We start from the raw sequence: 16,554 nt of genomic DNA, 5'->3' as shown, positions 1-16,554 counted from the left end.
GAATGTACATTGTCAGAAATCAATGCAAATTGAAGTTTAAAGTGATTTACTAGCTGTTCCTAAGTCAAATACTTATTTTTCGCATCTGTATTTGATAGAATTTCCTCTGAACGACTCGTTCGGGTCGAAACACGATCCTACAAGTTCTGAACATCTGTTATTGCTCAACTGTTGATTTACCACTGTTTACAACATTTGGGTCCAATGAAGTGGTAGTAGCCTTTGTTTGCCATGTAGATTATTGTTGGTCTTTAAATGAAGAGGTTTTTTTTTAATTTTTTTTACGGCAGAGGTTTAAAATTTGTCCTTTCAGTTTCTTGATATTTAATTTTATAGTTTTCCCATGAAAATTTATTTTTTAATTTTTTTGCATTAAATGGCTGCTGATATTTAATATCAATTTATTCGTTTATATTAAAAGTCTGTTGAAAGGATTGCTGACTTACTATTGTTGTATAAGATATGTTATTGCCCAACAATGGTTTCCAAATATTGCTGAAGGGTATTATCTGTTCTCATAGGTTCTGTTTAATTTGAGGACTGCTGAGTTACTAATGTTGCCTAACATCTGTTGTTGGCCAACAGTGGTTTTCGCAACAAGTGTCATCCATTATCAGAGCAGAGGTTGTGACGTGGACAGTTGTTAGCCATCAGATCTTTCTAACTTCTAACACGTCAGCATTAACCATTTCACTTTATAAACCCCTGTTTCATCCCCAAACAGAGGTTTTACTTTCGTCTCGAGTTTAAAATTCAGCAGAGCGGTTTCCACCTTCTTCTTCAACACTTCTTCATCAACCTCTCGCAACTTTCAATTCCGATCATGACTTTGGTAATGAAAAATTCGCATAACTACCTTGCTATTTTTGAGAAAACCGAGAACAATACTCTCTATCATTCAATGATTGATGTTCTTACATCACCAAAATATAAGGTCATTCTTACCGCCGACGCACCCATTTTCCAAGAGACGTGTCGTGATTTTTTGGCTAATGCAAATATTGAAGAACAAAACGATGTGGCCGTAAGTATAACTTCAAAAGTCGGAGGTGAATCGGTTGCTATTACCCCTAGTACCATATCAACAACATTTGAGGTAAACTGTCATACCCCAACAGATGGCGGAATCATCGGGACGCGACACTAGGCGATTCAGATTGCTCAAGAGAATCCATAACAACTAGATTGCGACAGTATTTATTACACTTGTTATCCCATACTAACAAATAATACAATCACATAAGTCATCACAGATTTCTTGTCCTCTCGAACAATACAAATCCGACAACATAGATTTTAGGTGAGTTTCTAGACTTCCTAGCTTGATTTGATGTAGACTGCGACTAAACCTGCAACTTACGTTAAAATAATGTCAATACAAAAGTATTGGCGAGCACACAGGTTTGATATGTAATAGTGTAATAGATAAAAGCTGCGAATTTCCACATACATAAACGTAATACACGACATATATACTCACAAAATTGATACTACCAGCTAAGTCCTCGAGCTGCGATTGCGATTCCTAAACTAGACCCCGTTGGGCGCAATAGTACTATACTAGTAATGGTGGGACATCGCGAGTATAAGTCCTAGCACATATGTAACTAGCATCACGTATAACTATGCACGTAAGTCATTCGCAAGTGATAAGTAGTTTAAGCATTTGATGTAATTCAATTTTATAGCAACGTATGTTACACCCAAAAGTGCAAAAGCAAAAAGGGTTCAGTATACTCACAGTCGGTGTTCGGCAAGCAAACACAACCTGGTTGGATTGAAGGGAGCGCGTCTGAGATTACCCTGATTACAGATCGATAGCGTGAGCATTGAATAGTGCGTTAAATGGCAGTGAGTGAACCAAGTGTTGTATGGTAATCCGATCGGATGGCTATTCGATTGGATTGTCACCTTTCTTGGTAAGGATGTGGTTGTGTATGAAGGTTTGCCTTTTGAAGTTTTCGTTGTAGCATTTTGAAAACAGAGAAGTATCTCTACCTTTCAGGTCGATCGATCGATCGGAGTGTAGTCCGATCGGGTGACACCTCGATTGCTGGACACTTTAGTGAGAACAAGTTCACAGCAGTTGGTCACTCGATCGGAGTGTAGTCCGATCGGGTGACAATCCGCTTGTATTAAATACGTTGAAAATTGTTTAAGTGTTGAAGTCTAAACACCACATGGTCGGGTGGTAGTCCGTTCAATGTTCAAACTCCAAATTGTTGAAATCAAAGTCAAGTGTGGGACCCAAGGTGCAATCCGGTCAGATGGCAGTCCGATCGGATGACTGTCCTGTCCGCTCGGATGACTGTCCGATCGGACGGCAATCCATCCAAACGATCTAGTCGTCCTTGGCACTTGACTAATTTTGAAGGTTTTTGGCGGTTTTGATCGAGACGGTGTTGTGACGTGCTACACAAAAGAAACCCCATCTCGAACCAAGGGACCCGATCGGACATGAATCACCCATATCTGATCGGTTTACTGATTCATGATGGTCTTTCTTGGTTAACCCGAAATCGGTCGTCTCTTTGTTAGAATCCAGATCTTGAACCAACACGACACTAAGAATGAGTAGAAGGTCAGTACAAGCTCCGATTATATCGGTCTTGAGTGCATTGAGTGTAAAAGAGTTGAAAGAAAGTTGGAAAACCATCTTTCAATCCTTTTATTCATGATTATGTGTAAATATGTGTGAAAATGTTGTTTATTCTTGTGGAAATCCTTCAGATCTGAGTTGTTCTTGGTGGAATGAGGCCAACACTTAAAGTTCATAAGAACTTATGAACTTCATGATGACATCACCCTAGAACTCCTCAAATACATTGATTTCACGGTTAAAATTAAGATTCAAAAGAGAAAATGATGAAGAAGTGCGTGTAGATCATAGAAATACAAGATTTGAGTTGTAAACTTACAAGAATCGCGAGAAATCGAGAGAAAATAGCCCAAAAGCGTGCTGGTCGAATGGAAGTTGTCACATCAAGGCAATTGATGTGAGAGTGAGGGTATTTATAGGCAAGAGAGGAGAGGAGGTGGTGCAGTGAGTCGGATCGGATGGCCGTCCGATCGGATGGCTGTCCGATCAGATGGCTGTCCGATCGGATGGCTGTCCGATCGGATGGCTGTCCGATCGGATGGCAGTCCGATCGGATGGCCATTCGATCGAAGTGCCATTCGATCAAACGCCTCCAGCGAGCTAAGTTTTGGCGTTCCGTTTCGATCGTTAAGCGTTGCGATAGTTTGGGTGCGCATTTTCATCCACATTTTTGTATATTTAGTATAATTAGTCACATTGGGTCGTATATACATATCTGTATTCTACACCTTGCGATAATCGAGTTACGCGTTCCTGCGAGTGCGTTTTTTAGTGTTGTTACCTTGCGACACATCACGGCTATCAAGGAGGGTAGAATTGGTCCTCACTCGACATCATCGTGGTTGTCAGCAAGTGCAATGTGACGTGATAGCGATAAAGCATGCGATAATATGCGAAAATACTGCGATATAGCAATATATGAGATATAGTTACATTATGATCCGAATCTCTGGTGCTAGGCGTAACGAGTATAACGAGTAGTAACAACGCACGAACATGCGGGTTGTTACAGTCTCCCCTACTTTAGGAAATTTCGCCCCGAAATTAATCCATAAGAAGGGTCGTGAGAGTTGATGCGAAGGAGAGTAGCGATTAAGGGCGTCAAAAATAACCGTGCGGTCGATTGAAATTCGACGAGCGAGAGTGTTGCGATGACTGGCGATGGCAGCGAGCGAGAAGATTCGTACATAAAAGATGGCAACACACAAAAGTGATCCCAAAAGTGTTTTAAATTTTCGAAAAGTTGATTAATTCGAAAAGGTTTGAAGAAACTTGTCTTAGAAAAATCTTCCCATAGTGCGGCGTTAAACTGTTTCGATGTCCACACCAGCGCTATGAGTGGGGTTTTATTAGGTTACTAAAAATTTTAGGATGTTGAAACTTGTTTTACAAAATGTTCTCATCACGCTGCAGTAACTTGATTCGATTGTCACATCATCGTTACAAGAAAATATCGTTTTGTACAAAGGTTTTGATCAAATTTTAGAAAAAGGTTTTGTAAGAAAAGGCCGGTTTAAACTTTGGGTAAACAGAGCTTTCTAATAATATTAAAACTTTAATTTTTAAGGTCGGCCCCGCATGGCACTTTTCCACGAAAGTTCGACAATATGGCTAAAACGCTTATATATAGGAAGTACCAGCGGCGTATCCACCACGTTTTAACCATATGGCTTCCGTCTCGTGAGGCGGTGTCATACGTGTCAGCATAGTACAGATAGTTTTGCGATGACTCGATCCAAACGAGGTAAGGTGGGATCAAGTCTCGAAAGGCGAACCGAGTGATGAAGTCATTTTCGAGTTCAGTTTAGTGATACGAGCGAGTGCGATAATTGATAAGCGATACACGGTAACTGATAGCACAAAACAATCACAATAAGCGAAGGCGACGGCGACAAGCGAAAAGCGATAGCGACAACCGTCGAACGATAGGCAACGATCGATGCGTTGCAAGTGATGGGAATAGGTGATTTGATTAGATTAACGACACCACAAAATTTAACTAACATTAGACCCCACATGGCCTGTTTCCACGAAAGTCTGCTGATATGGCTAAAACACTTATATATAGGAAGTACCAGCGGCGTATCCACCATGCTTTAACCATATGAGTTTCGTCCCGTGAAACGAGGTCATGTGTGCTAACTTAACACAGACAGCACGGATATTGGTAAGCGATAGTGATTGCAAGGTAGATTCTAGCAATAATGCGATTGCGAGCGTGTTGACTTACGAAAAGTCTGGCGATTACACGCTTTGAGTTGCGATTGAGATTGTTACGCCTTGCGATGTAGTGTAGTGTGTCGAAAATAGATTCAATAGTATACTTGGTCTAATAACGTTCAACTTGTATGGCACTTTCTTCACAAGACATTGGTTGGCATGGCGAAGCACTTATATATAGGATGTACCAGCGGTGTATCCACCATGCTTCAACCACACGCCTCTGCCCCGTGAATCAGTGTCGCACTGTGTTGACATGGTCGAGACGTTTATATATAGGAAGTATCAGCGGCGTATCCACCACGCTCGACCATGCTTTTAATGTTATAGCATTATTAAAACTCATTGCGACCTCCGTGCACTGATCACAGTAATCCCGTGTGCACCCGTGATTAATTTGATCCTTGCACGTTTATCGTAGTTTATCTCAAGAACGCATAGTAGGGGTAAAACACATTATATATAGTACATAGTGCTAGTATATAGTCCGTGCGCGAGTGCGAAGGAGAGAAAGATAAATAGAGTCCACATTGCATTGAGAAATAGAACAAGTTCTATATGCAAAAGAAATTAACGGCGAAAATCGTATCATTACAACAACATTGGAAGCATAACTAATGTTGTTGTCGAGGACTCCTACGAAGACTGCGATTGTTGCTGGAATTCCTTAAGTTTGCGGCCCCGTGCGACAGTGCTGGGAAAGATGACCATACCAGTTGCAATTTGCGCAAAAGCGACAGTTAGCTTCCGGCGGGTGATGATATGTACACATAAGACACAGGGGATGAGTTCCATTGTAGTCGCACTTCGAGTGAACTGGGATTGCTTCGAGAGGTTCTGGTTGCGACAGTCCGGTTCTTGAAGAGTTTGGGCTCATGGTCTTTCATTTGCGGCTGTGCTGAGCTTCCTGAAGCGGTGCGTTGTCGTCGGAGGTTTCGTCCGAGGACTCACTTGAAAAATCGTCGGTAGAATCGTTAGAAGAATCATCGGAAGAGTCGATGACGATTGCTTGATGAGCTTGTCTGACAGGATTCTTGGAGAAAAATCCGTCCAAGACTCGTTTGTCGTTGATTTCTGCGGCCAAGCGGTAGGTTTCTTTGATGGTAGCAGGTCTGGCAGCTTTGACAAAATCGCCCACACATTCAGGCAAGCCACGAATGTACTTCGTGATGGCTTTCTCTGAAGTGTTGACTTGACTTGGGCAAATTATGCTAAGCTGTTTAAACCTTGCGGTGTAGCCAGCATTGTCACTTTCGACTTGCTTGATTTCCCAAAATTCGTCTTCTAGCTTCTGGATTTCGTGGGGAGGGCAGTACTCTTTCTTCATGAGCTCTTTCAGCTCATCCCAAGAGAGAGCGTAAGCTAAAGAGATCCCACGTTTGTTACATTCGGCTGTCCACCAGTCGAGTGCTCGCGATTGAAATACTCCGGTAGCGTAAGTGGTACGAAAACCATCGGGACACCCACTCTGACGAAGGTTAACTTCGATAGAATCGAACCACTGGAGTAGTTGGGACACACCTCCTTCACCCGTGAACTCCGTCGGGCCACAGGCTTTGAAGTGTTTGTAGAGGAAAGCAGATTGCGGCGCTTCCGTCTTAGAATCTTCCGAGTTTCGAGAGTTGCTTAGAGAGTGCACTTGAGTGACAATCTGAGGAATGATCTTGCCCACTTCCTTGGCCACAAGCGAGGCAATCCTCTTCTTGGCACTTCGTTTGGCTCTTCTCCTAGATGTTTGTCTCGATGTAGAGTCGTTGGAAGGCATCTAGACAAAGAGAGATTTGGAGTGAGATTCGATCATAATGATTTTTAGTTTGCGATGCGATTGAGCGCGATCAAAACTTGTAGCGAATAATATAATAGGTTTCACATAGGAGACACGAGATTCCTAAGTTCCCACATAATTGGTTTGCTTGTATACATAATTAGTTGTAGCTTATACTTGTACACATACATGTCGGTATAGAATGCGCGAGGTCGCGCTGCAGAGAGAGAGAGAGAGAGCGAGAGCGAGAGCGAGTAATTAGACATTAGTTTTCTTGCGAACATTCGGTTTTTTTTTCGTTTCAGATTGCGATGGTTGTGCGAGTTATGCAGTTGCAAAAGCAGCGAGCAAAAATCGACAAATCGAGAAATTAATAAAGCGTAAAGTTCTAAATCGTAAACACAAAAGCGTAAATAGGTTCCATAAAGCGTAAAATCGGCGAGTCGTAAGCTAGAAAAATTGATAAAGTGCCACGGGTGTTTAGGCTTCGACTGCCCAAGGTAACCCAAATATACCTAACAAGCCTGTGCACGCGCGTTGCCCTAGAAGGCTTATGCTTCCACTGGGATGCAGCTTATGGCATTCGTCTTCCTAGTCATCGCGTGGCTCGAGTTATTGTTATAGCCGAGTCCCTGGTGAGAGCTTTTAAAAACCATTTTATAGACAGCGGAACGGTTTATTAAGATACGAGTTTCACCCCTGACTTAATAACTTTGCTCCTAACTGTGGTTGTGCTCTTCGAATAAATTCGGGAGTTCCACTGGATTTTGAAATGGAGACTTTCGTTGAGATATGGATGTCACTCCTAGCTCAACGAAAAGTTCTCGTGCTAGAAGAATGCGCTGAGTAAGCGATCTTATCGAGAGTTCTTGGTTTTCACGCTTGATCTCGACTGGATCACTCGGTTGTGTTATGCGAGTATTTTCAAAAACATGTGTATTGTTTTGGCCTTAGGAAAGGCTAAGTAACATTCCAGCCTTAGGAGAGGCTCTTCGTGTGAAGTTGTAGTATGCGGTGTTCACACAAAGTCGTAGCTTTTAGCGAATTCGAACGAGAGTATCAAGTAGGCCCGTGCAAACCCTACTGGATTCGCACGAGTCAGCCCGTTGGTACTTAGACTATAGACTAGGTCGTTTCTATGACATCAACCCGGACTAGGTCATGTCTGGCCTAATTCCCTATAGTTATGGCTCTAATACAAATCTGTCACACCCCAACCGATGGCGGAATCATCGGGGCGCGACACTAGGCAATTCAGATTGCTCAAGAGAATCCATAACAACTAGATTGCGACAGTATTTATTACACTTGTTATCCCATACTAACAAATTATACAATCACATAAGTCATCACAGATTTCTTGTCCTCTCGAACGATACAAATCCGACAACATAGATTTTAGGTGAGTTTCTAGACTTCCTAGCTTGATTTGATGTAGACTGCGACTAAACCTGCAACATACGTTAAAATAATGTCAATACAAAAGTATTGGCGAGCATACAGGTTTGATATGTAATAGTGTAATAGATAAAAGCTGTGAATTTCCACATACATAAACTTAATACATGACATATATACTCACAAAACTGATACTACCAGCTAAGTCCTCGAGCTGCGAATGCGATTGCTAAACTAGACCCCGTTGGGCGCAATAGTACTATACTATTCATGGTGGGACGTCGCGAGTATAAGTCCTAGCACATATGTAACTAGCATCACGTATAACTATGCACGTAAGTCATTCGCAAGTGATAAGTAGCTTAAGCATTTGATGTAATTCGATATGGTAGCAACGTATGTTACACCCAAAAGTGCAAAAGCAAAAAGGGTTCAAGTATACTCACAGTCGGTGTTCGGCAAGCAAACACAACTTGGTTGGATTGAAGGGAGCGCGTCTGAGATTACCCTGATTACAGATCGATAGCGTGAGCGTTGAATAGTGCATTAAATGGCGGCGAGTGAACCAAGTGTTGGATGGGAATCCGATCGGATGGCAATCCGACCGGATGGCCAGTCGATCGGGTGGCAATCCGTTCGGATGGTCATCTGATCGGATGGCCATTCGATTGGATTATCACCTTGCTTGGTAAGGATGTGTTTGTGTATGATGGTTTGCCTTTTAAAGTTTTCATTGTAGCATTTTAAAAACAGAGAAGTATCTCTACCTTTCCGGTCGATCGATCGGAGTGTAGTCCGATCGGGTGACAACCCGATTGGTGGAGACTTTAGTGAGAACAAGTTCACGGCAGTTGGTCACTCGATTGGAGTGTAGTCCGATCGGGTGACAATCTGCTTGTATTGAATACGTTGAAAATTGTTTAAGTATTGAAGTCTAAACACCACATGGTCGAGGGGTAGTCCGTTCAATGTTCAAACTCCAAGTTTTTGAAATCAAAGTCAAGTGTGGGACCCAAGGTGCAATCCGATTGGATGGCAGTCCGATCGGATGATTGTCATGTCCGTTCGGATGACTACCTGTCCGATCGGATGACTGTCCGATCGGACGGCAATCCGTCCAAACGATCTAGTATTCCTTGGCACTTGACTAATCTTGAAGGTTTTTGGCGGTTTTGATCAAGACGGTGTTGTGACGTGCTACACAAAAGAAACCCCATCTCGAACCAAGGGACCCGATCAGACAGGAATCACCCCAAATCTGACCGGTTTACTGATTCGTGATGGTCGTTCTTGGTTAACCTGAAATTGGTCGTCTCTTTGTTAGAATCCAGATCTTGAACCAACACGACACTAAGAATGAGTAGAAGGTCGGTACAAGCTCCGATTCTATCGATCTTGAGTGCATTGAGTGTAAAAGAGTTGAAAGAAAGTTGGAAAACCATCTTTCAATCCTTTTATTCATGATTATGTGTAAATCTGTGTGAAAATGTTGTTTATTCTTGTGGAAATCCTTCGGATCTGAGTTGTTCTTGGTGGAATGAGGCCAACACTTGAAGTTCATAAGAACTTCATGATGACATCACCCTAGAACTCCTCAAATCCATTGATTTCACGGTTAAAATTAAGATTCAAAAGAGAAAATGATGAAGAAGTGCGTGTAGATCATAGAAGTACAAGATTTGAGTTGTAAACTTACAAGAATCGCGAGAAATCGAGAGAAAATAGCCCAAAAGCGTGCTAGTCGAATGTAAGTTGTCACATCAAGGCAATTGGTGTGAGAGTGGGGGTATTTATAGGCAAGAGAGGAGAGGAGGTGGTGCAGTGAGTGGAATCGGATGGCCGTCCGATCGGATGGCTGTCCGATCGGAGGGTTGTCCGATCGGATGGCTGTCCGATCGGATGGCTGTCCGATCGGATGGCTGTGCGATTGGATGGCACTCCGATCGGATGGCCATTCGATCGAAGTGCCATTCGATCAAACGCCTCTGGCGAGCTGAGTTTTGACGTTCCGTTTCGATCGTTAAGCGTTGCGATAATTTGGGTGCGCATTTTCATCCACATTTTGGTATATTTAGTGTAATTAGTCACATTGGGTCGTATATACATATCCCTATTCTACACCTTGCGATAATCGAGTTATGCGTTCCTCCGAGTGCGTTTTTGAGTGCTGTTACCTTGCGACACATCATGACTATCAAGGAGGGTAGAATTGGTCCTCACTCGACATCATCGTGGTTGTCAGCAAGTGCAATGTGATGTGATAGCGATAAAGCATGCGATAATATGCGAAAATACTGTGATATAGCGATATATGCGATATTGTTACATTATGATCTGATTTTCTGGTGCTAGGCATAACGAGTATAACGAGTAGTAACAACGCACGAACGTGCGGGTTGTTACATAAACGACTTGGCAGGTAAGACCTTTTTGCCGAAAAATGAGATTCAAACATACTTGATTGGGAAGGGATATCATGGACAGTTGAATCAGGCAACTATGTTTAAAGGTAATTTTCCAACACCAATGAAATTCCTATTCCATACTATCTTAATCTGTCTCTCAAATAAAAATAATTCTTTTAATGAAATACCTTTGAAAATTCAGTCATTGGGGTATGCAATTTTGACAAATACTAATTTTAACTACTCCCAAGCACTATTTGTTGATTTGGTTGCAAATTTAAAAAACATTAAAAAAGGCAAAACTGCTGCTATTAAAAAGGGGAAAACTGCTGCTATTAAAAAGGGGAAAACTGTTGGTTTTCTTATGTTTCCTAGACTATTAAGCTACTACCTGCAAAAACATGTTTCTCAAAAAGCTTTTGAAAAAGGTGAAGCTATTAAAATGAATAGTCTAACATCTGAAACTTTTACTTGCCTTATGGCTAAAGAGTCAGATGTTTTCAAAACTGAAGCAGAGGGGAAGGAGGAAGTTTTAGATGAGTCCACAACTGCTCCTCAAACGTCTGTTGCTGAGCCCACTGCTCTTGGTGATCATAGCACTACAACCACTGCTGTGAAACCCCCACCAACAAAAGTCAAAAAGACCAAAAAAAATCCTAAAAGCCCACCGAAACTAGCAAAACGGGTCCTCTGGAAGATGAGATCCCAGAGGTTAACCCCATGACAACACAGATGTCACTGCAAACCACTGTTGCTACTTCCTCACAACATGTGGAAAGATCTCAACCCATAAACCAAACTCCTCATGATTCCTCACAAAAGGAACATGTTGTATTCACAAGGACACCACAATATGATGTCATACCCTCATATGAGAGTATACTTAAAAGCCCTTCTCCCGCGGCAATGTCTCTTTCGACAGCAACCCCTTCATCTTCCATTCCACCAATGTTTGTAACACTGTTTCAAGCTATTGACATTCAGAGTGATAGCAATCCCTCTCACGAACACTTTACTGAGAGTTTAACTTCAACAATAGCTATGTCTGAACCTTTTCAATTACCTAACCCAGAAATAGTTGAGGAGGCTACACCTCTTGAATTTCAGCAAATTCTTGATGGTATTTCAAGTGGAGCAGCTACTACAAATGTCAAATCCACTGATTTACATTTGGACAGTAGTTTCATCAGTCAGACTCCCTTGAAGGAAACCACTGTTGTGTCTATCAAGGTATCCACTGGTGAGTTCAAGTTAACCACAGGTGAGATCACTAAGGTAACCATTGATGCAGAGGGAAGTCCCCAGAACCAAGAACAAGGGGCATCTGCTAATGAAAATTTGGAGATACCTCCTCTTTCAAAAGCAGATACAACCACCTATGGTGGGAATTCAGATGATCCTATTAAGTTAGGTGATGGATTAAAATACCAGGATTTGACGGACAGGATATCTAACTTAGAAAAAACTGTTGCTGATATGAAAGATCAATTGAAGCAGTTGGTGGATGCTTTCAAAAGTCGACCTTTGCATCAGCAATTATGCCAAGAGCTTTGGAATTCGGTACAACCCATTCTTGTAGCTCAAAGGGAACTGGCTGAGATTCCACTTAATTCCCACATGAAGCTAATTAGAGTTATGGTTGAAGCAAGATACAAAGACACACAGGCTGACATCAAGGGCATAAAAGAATGCATTGCAAAGTTAACTGGTACTACCCCTACACCTGTGTTTGAAAAAGATGATGAAGATGATGCTGAAAAAAGGGAAAGGATTCCATGAAAAACTTTGGCAAACCAACACCAAGGAATCAACCAAAACAAAATCCAAAGCCTGCCAAGCAAACTTCTGCAAAATCTCCTGGAAAATCTGATACTGGTAAGAAAAAGGGAATTGATGATTCCGTTAACAAACAGACAGATAAGGAGATTGAACGAAAGCACAAGAGGAAGCATACAAAAGAGGAAGATGAAATGCTCAACATTGGAACTTCAAATAGAAGAAAATCACACAAAGATAACGAATCTCCTATTGTCATATTTCCTAAACCAATATCACCACCAGAAAAACCAACCACTGTTGCGAAACTCAAAACCACTGCCCGAACCTAAGAAGTCAGATTCTGATACACCTAAAATAAAACTCTCACCAGAAAAACCACCTATCAAAAAGCAGAATACAAAATCCTCTTCACCACTGCCAACCTCCACTGAAATAATTGTTGATGCAACAAACGTTTCAGCATATGTTAAGACAACAGCGGTTGAGACACCAGTTGTTTCAACAGTTGTTAGTCAATCCACTGATTCTACCCAATTTCAATTTCCATAACAATCAACCCTTACAGTCATGGCACCTTTTTCTTCCCTAACTCCTCCTTCTCTAAAATTTGTTTACACGAGAAAGAGAAAATTCATGGTGCATGAAGAAGAGAAGGAAGAAAAAGATATACCCGCACCAATTCCGTTATCAGCTACTCCGTTCATTCAAACTTCACCCAAACCATTCGTCCCACCTCCATCAATAAAGATCAACCCATTGGCAGTAACTTTCCCTCTGAAACTGCTTGCGGTTCAAGATGAAATGACTCAATTTTATACAGAAGATGATCCATCCAAAAGAACCTTCCCATCTCTTCAGGGATTCGAAACTCCAAAGAATATTTATGAATATCTGAAGCTAAAGGGCAAGCAAGCAGAAGATAAGGCAAATGAAGAGTGTAAAGGGCTAGGAGACATTAAGTTATCAGCTCGCATGAAACATTGGCTTGGTGAAGTCAAGAAGTTGGAAGATTTTGCTAGAGACCTGAGTAAGAATATGTCAAATCTGTCACCAAATGCTAAGCTAGAAAAGACATTAAGGAATGATTTCTTGAACACTATCATGGAAACCAAGCCCTACGAAGCCTACAGGTCTGATTTCAAAGACTGGCCCATTGAGGCTCTTAATGAGGAAGTTAATAGAATTGAAAAGATGAATAAAGATCCTCAAATGCGAAAATCTGTTCCCAACTGGAGACAATACAAAAAGGTTAAAGTGGATGAAGTGTTGAAGTATAAGAGAATGAAGACAGAACTTATAGCAGCTAAGGTTGGGACTGCTAGACAAATTGGAAAATGGACTAGGCAGTCGATTGATCGAGCTTATAGTAGGTTAGAAGAGCGAAGAAAGACAGATCCATCCCTTCCTAGAAAGCCAATATACAAAGATGAAATGACTGTTATACGTCGGCAGACCGTTACATCTAAAAAGTTGTTCTCATCAGCAGATGTATCCATCGCTGCCTTGAACCAAAGAAAAAGACAACAACTGATGGATGAGGAAGATGAAAATAGGTATGGTGAGTAAAGAAAAGAGTCTATCAGAAATCAGTTACGATATGGATTGGATGATGCTTCGTTGCAACTACAAGCCCAATTTGCTGAATCATTTCAGAAGTTGGCAAGCAGGCCTCAATTGCCAAACTCCTCTCAAATAAAACTTCTCCCAATAAACCCATCAGATCCAAAAATAGTAAAGTGGAAGTGTGACAAACAGACGCATGAATTGACTTTGATCAAGTCTGATGGTAGTGTTGAAAAGATATCAAGGGAAAATGCACTTGGTCTGAATCCAGTTGACCTCCAAGATCTTTTTAACCTTCAGCTTGATAGGGATGAAGATGATACTGATTCCTTGGATTTTGAGCTCCAATTCAAAGGGCAAATCCGGGAAATGTTGATGAGAGAATAAAGATTTGTTGATTTCTAAAATCTGGTAATTCCTTTATTTAGTTTTGCTGAAAGTTGTTGAGGCAGGTGATTGTGTGTTTGTAGTTAACGTTTGTTGAACTTTAAGTTGTATTCAAATTCTATGAAGTACGTATGTTTATAAACAGTTTATATTGTCTTTTTGGGTAAACAATTAAATTGTATGTAACTGATATATTAACCGATAATCTATGTTTATAGTTGTCTTTTAGCTATAATAGATAACATGTTTTGGTACAATATCTATGCACGTATCTATATGTTCTATTAATATGTGTTATGCATGCTTGTCTAAGAAACGACCCGTGTTTGCAGATCATTTTTAATGAGAGTACTAAATTCTTTGTTAATAACATTATTCTCTTAACATCTGTTTACTAACCTTTGTAATTTCTGTTGACTGACCTTTTTAACATGAGTTGACTAACATGCATATCTGTTTACTATCTATCCATCTGGCAAGCTCTGTTGGAGATAATGGATAACATTTTTTAGGAAAGTCTGTTAGAAAGGAACAGAGGTTTTTAACAGTAATAGACAACAGTAGTTTGCTATCAACATAATGGAATTGCTGTTGAATAAACCTATTGACCATTAGTGTATATCAATTTTATAAGTCTGCACTAATTATTTTTTTACTCTCTGTCAATATGGGCTATGCATGGTTTCTAAGAAACGACTCGTGTTTGCATACGGGTCTTACCACTAGTACTATATAATAAAAGAAACCAATGGAGGGACACTTGTCAATATTCTAGACCATCCTTAACTGTAGATAATTATTATTTAATTTAAATTATTAAATATTAATTAAATTAGTATAAATTTTATCAACTCTAAATTATTGGCATAAACTTAACTTCAAATCGTAAAGTCTTATCTAACCTAAAAAGTATCGGATAGTGAATCGAATATCCGAAAATCCAACTTTTTATTTAGTTTTTTAATTTTTATTATTTTTTCATATTTGAAACCGGATATTTCAGATAGTTTCGGATATCCGAATATAAGTTTCGGATATTTCGGATTTTTTTTGGATATTTCGAATATTTTCAGATATTTTTCGGATATACGGATATCCAAAAAAAAATAAAATTAAATTTTTGGATATTTCGGATATCCCAAATATACAAAAAAATTTAACATTTTTTATTATTTGCTATATAAAATTAGATTTATTCAATCCGTACAATACATAGAGTTTTTTTAAAATATAACTTTTTTCATTATTTAGTATATAAAATTACATTTCTTCCCCGTGAATACCCAACGTTTTTTTAAAATATAACTTTTTTATTGTTTGGTATATAAAATTACATTTATTCAACCCACACACTAAACGAGGCTCTTAAAGATATAATTTTTTTATTATTTAATATATAAAATTATATTTACTCAACAGGTGTAATAAATGGGGTTTTTAAAAATATATTGTTTTTTTTATTTAGTATATAAAATTACATTTATTCAACCCTTGTAATACACGGGATTCTAAACTATTTTTTATATATAAGTTACGTTGTTTACCTTTGCATTATTTTAGTAATGATGTTTTATAAAAGTTTGAATTTACAATTGTGACATGCTTATTTTTATCTACAATTTGATAAATGTTTTATATGTATGGGTTACATATGTGTTTTTTTAACTTTTTTTCTTTACCGTGTAGAATTGAACCAATACCATCTGAACATCGTCTTATGGTTTTCTTGACGTGGTGTTATAAAATTCATTGAATATGAAGTTTTATGTGCAATAGAGTGTTTTTTTTTAGTACCTTAAGCTATAATGAGTGCTAGTACGGTAACTGATACTAGCTGAACAACATAGATACCGATATTCGTCTTTATGCCCTATGATACCGAGTCAAACCAATACCAACCGAAACCCGCTACGGAGCGCGGGTAATCCCACCAGTAACAACTAATGCATTTAAGCTTATCCAAGCTTCATATATATGGTCTTATAACCCTACTTGGTTATATTAGGAAACCGTAGAATAGTGCAAACCCAAGCCCATTAAGGAGTCATGTCTGCCCCTTCTTTGACTTAGGCTATGGGCTGCCCACTTGGGCCCATGCGTTTTAATTTTCCGCTAACGAAAATAGCTAGTTAAATCAAACTTTGAGAAACTTACAACCCGTTTGACATGTATTTTTATTAGCTAGTTCTTTTTATATGGTTGTGTTGTAGTGTAATATATGTGGAGGTTAAGCTCCCATGTAATGACCCTGATACTAAAAAGATTAACAAGAACTATTATGACACCTTAGTCAAATCCTACATCGGTCATGGCCAGGAGATATTCTTGGTTCATAAGACATTCCTCGCCTCTTATATCACTAAAGGGTTTTGTGCTTAGTTGATTGTAGAGCACATGAAAATTCCACAGTTAAGCGTGCTCAGGTAGGAGTAGTACTA

This window comes from Helianthus annuus, chromosome 17, assembly GCF_002127325.2.
Source record: "Helianthus annuus cultivar XRQ/B chromosome 17, HanXRQr2.0-SUNRISE, whole genome shotgun sequence".
Taxonomy (NCBI): domain Eukaryota; kingdom Viridiplantae; phylum Streptophyta; class Magnoliopsida; order Asterales; family Asteraceae; genus Helianthus; species Helianthus annuus.
Note: the sequence above shows the minus strand (reverse complement) of the source record.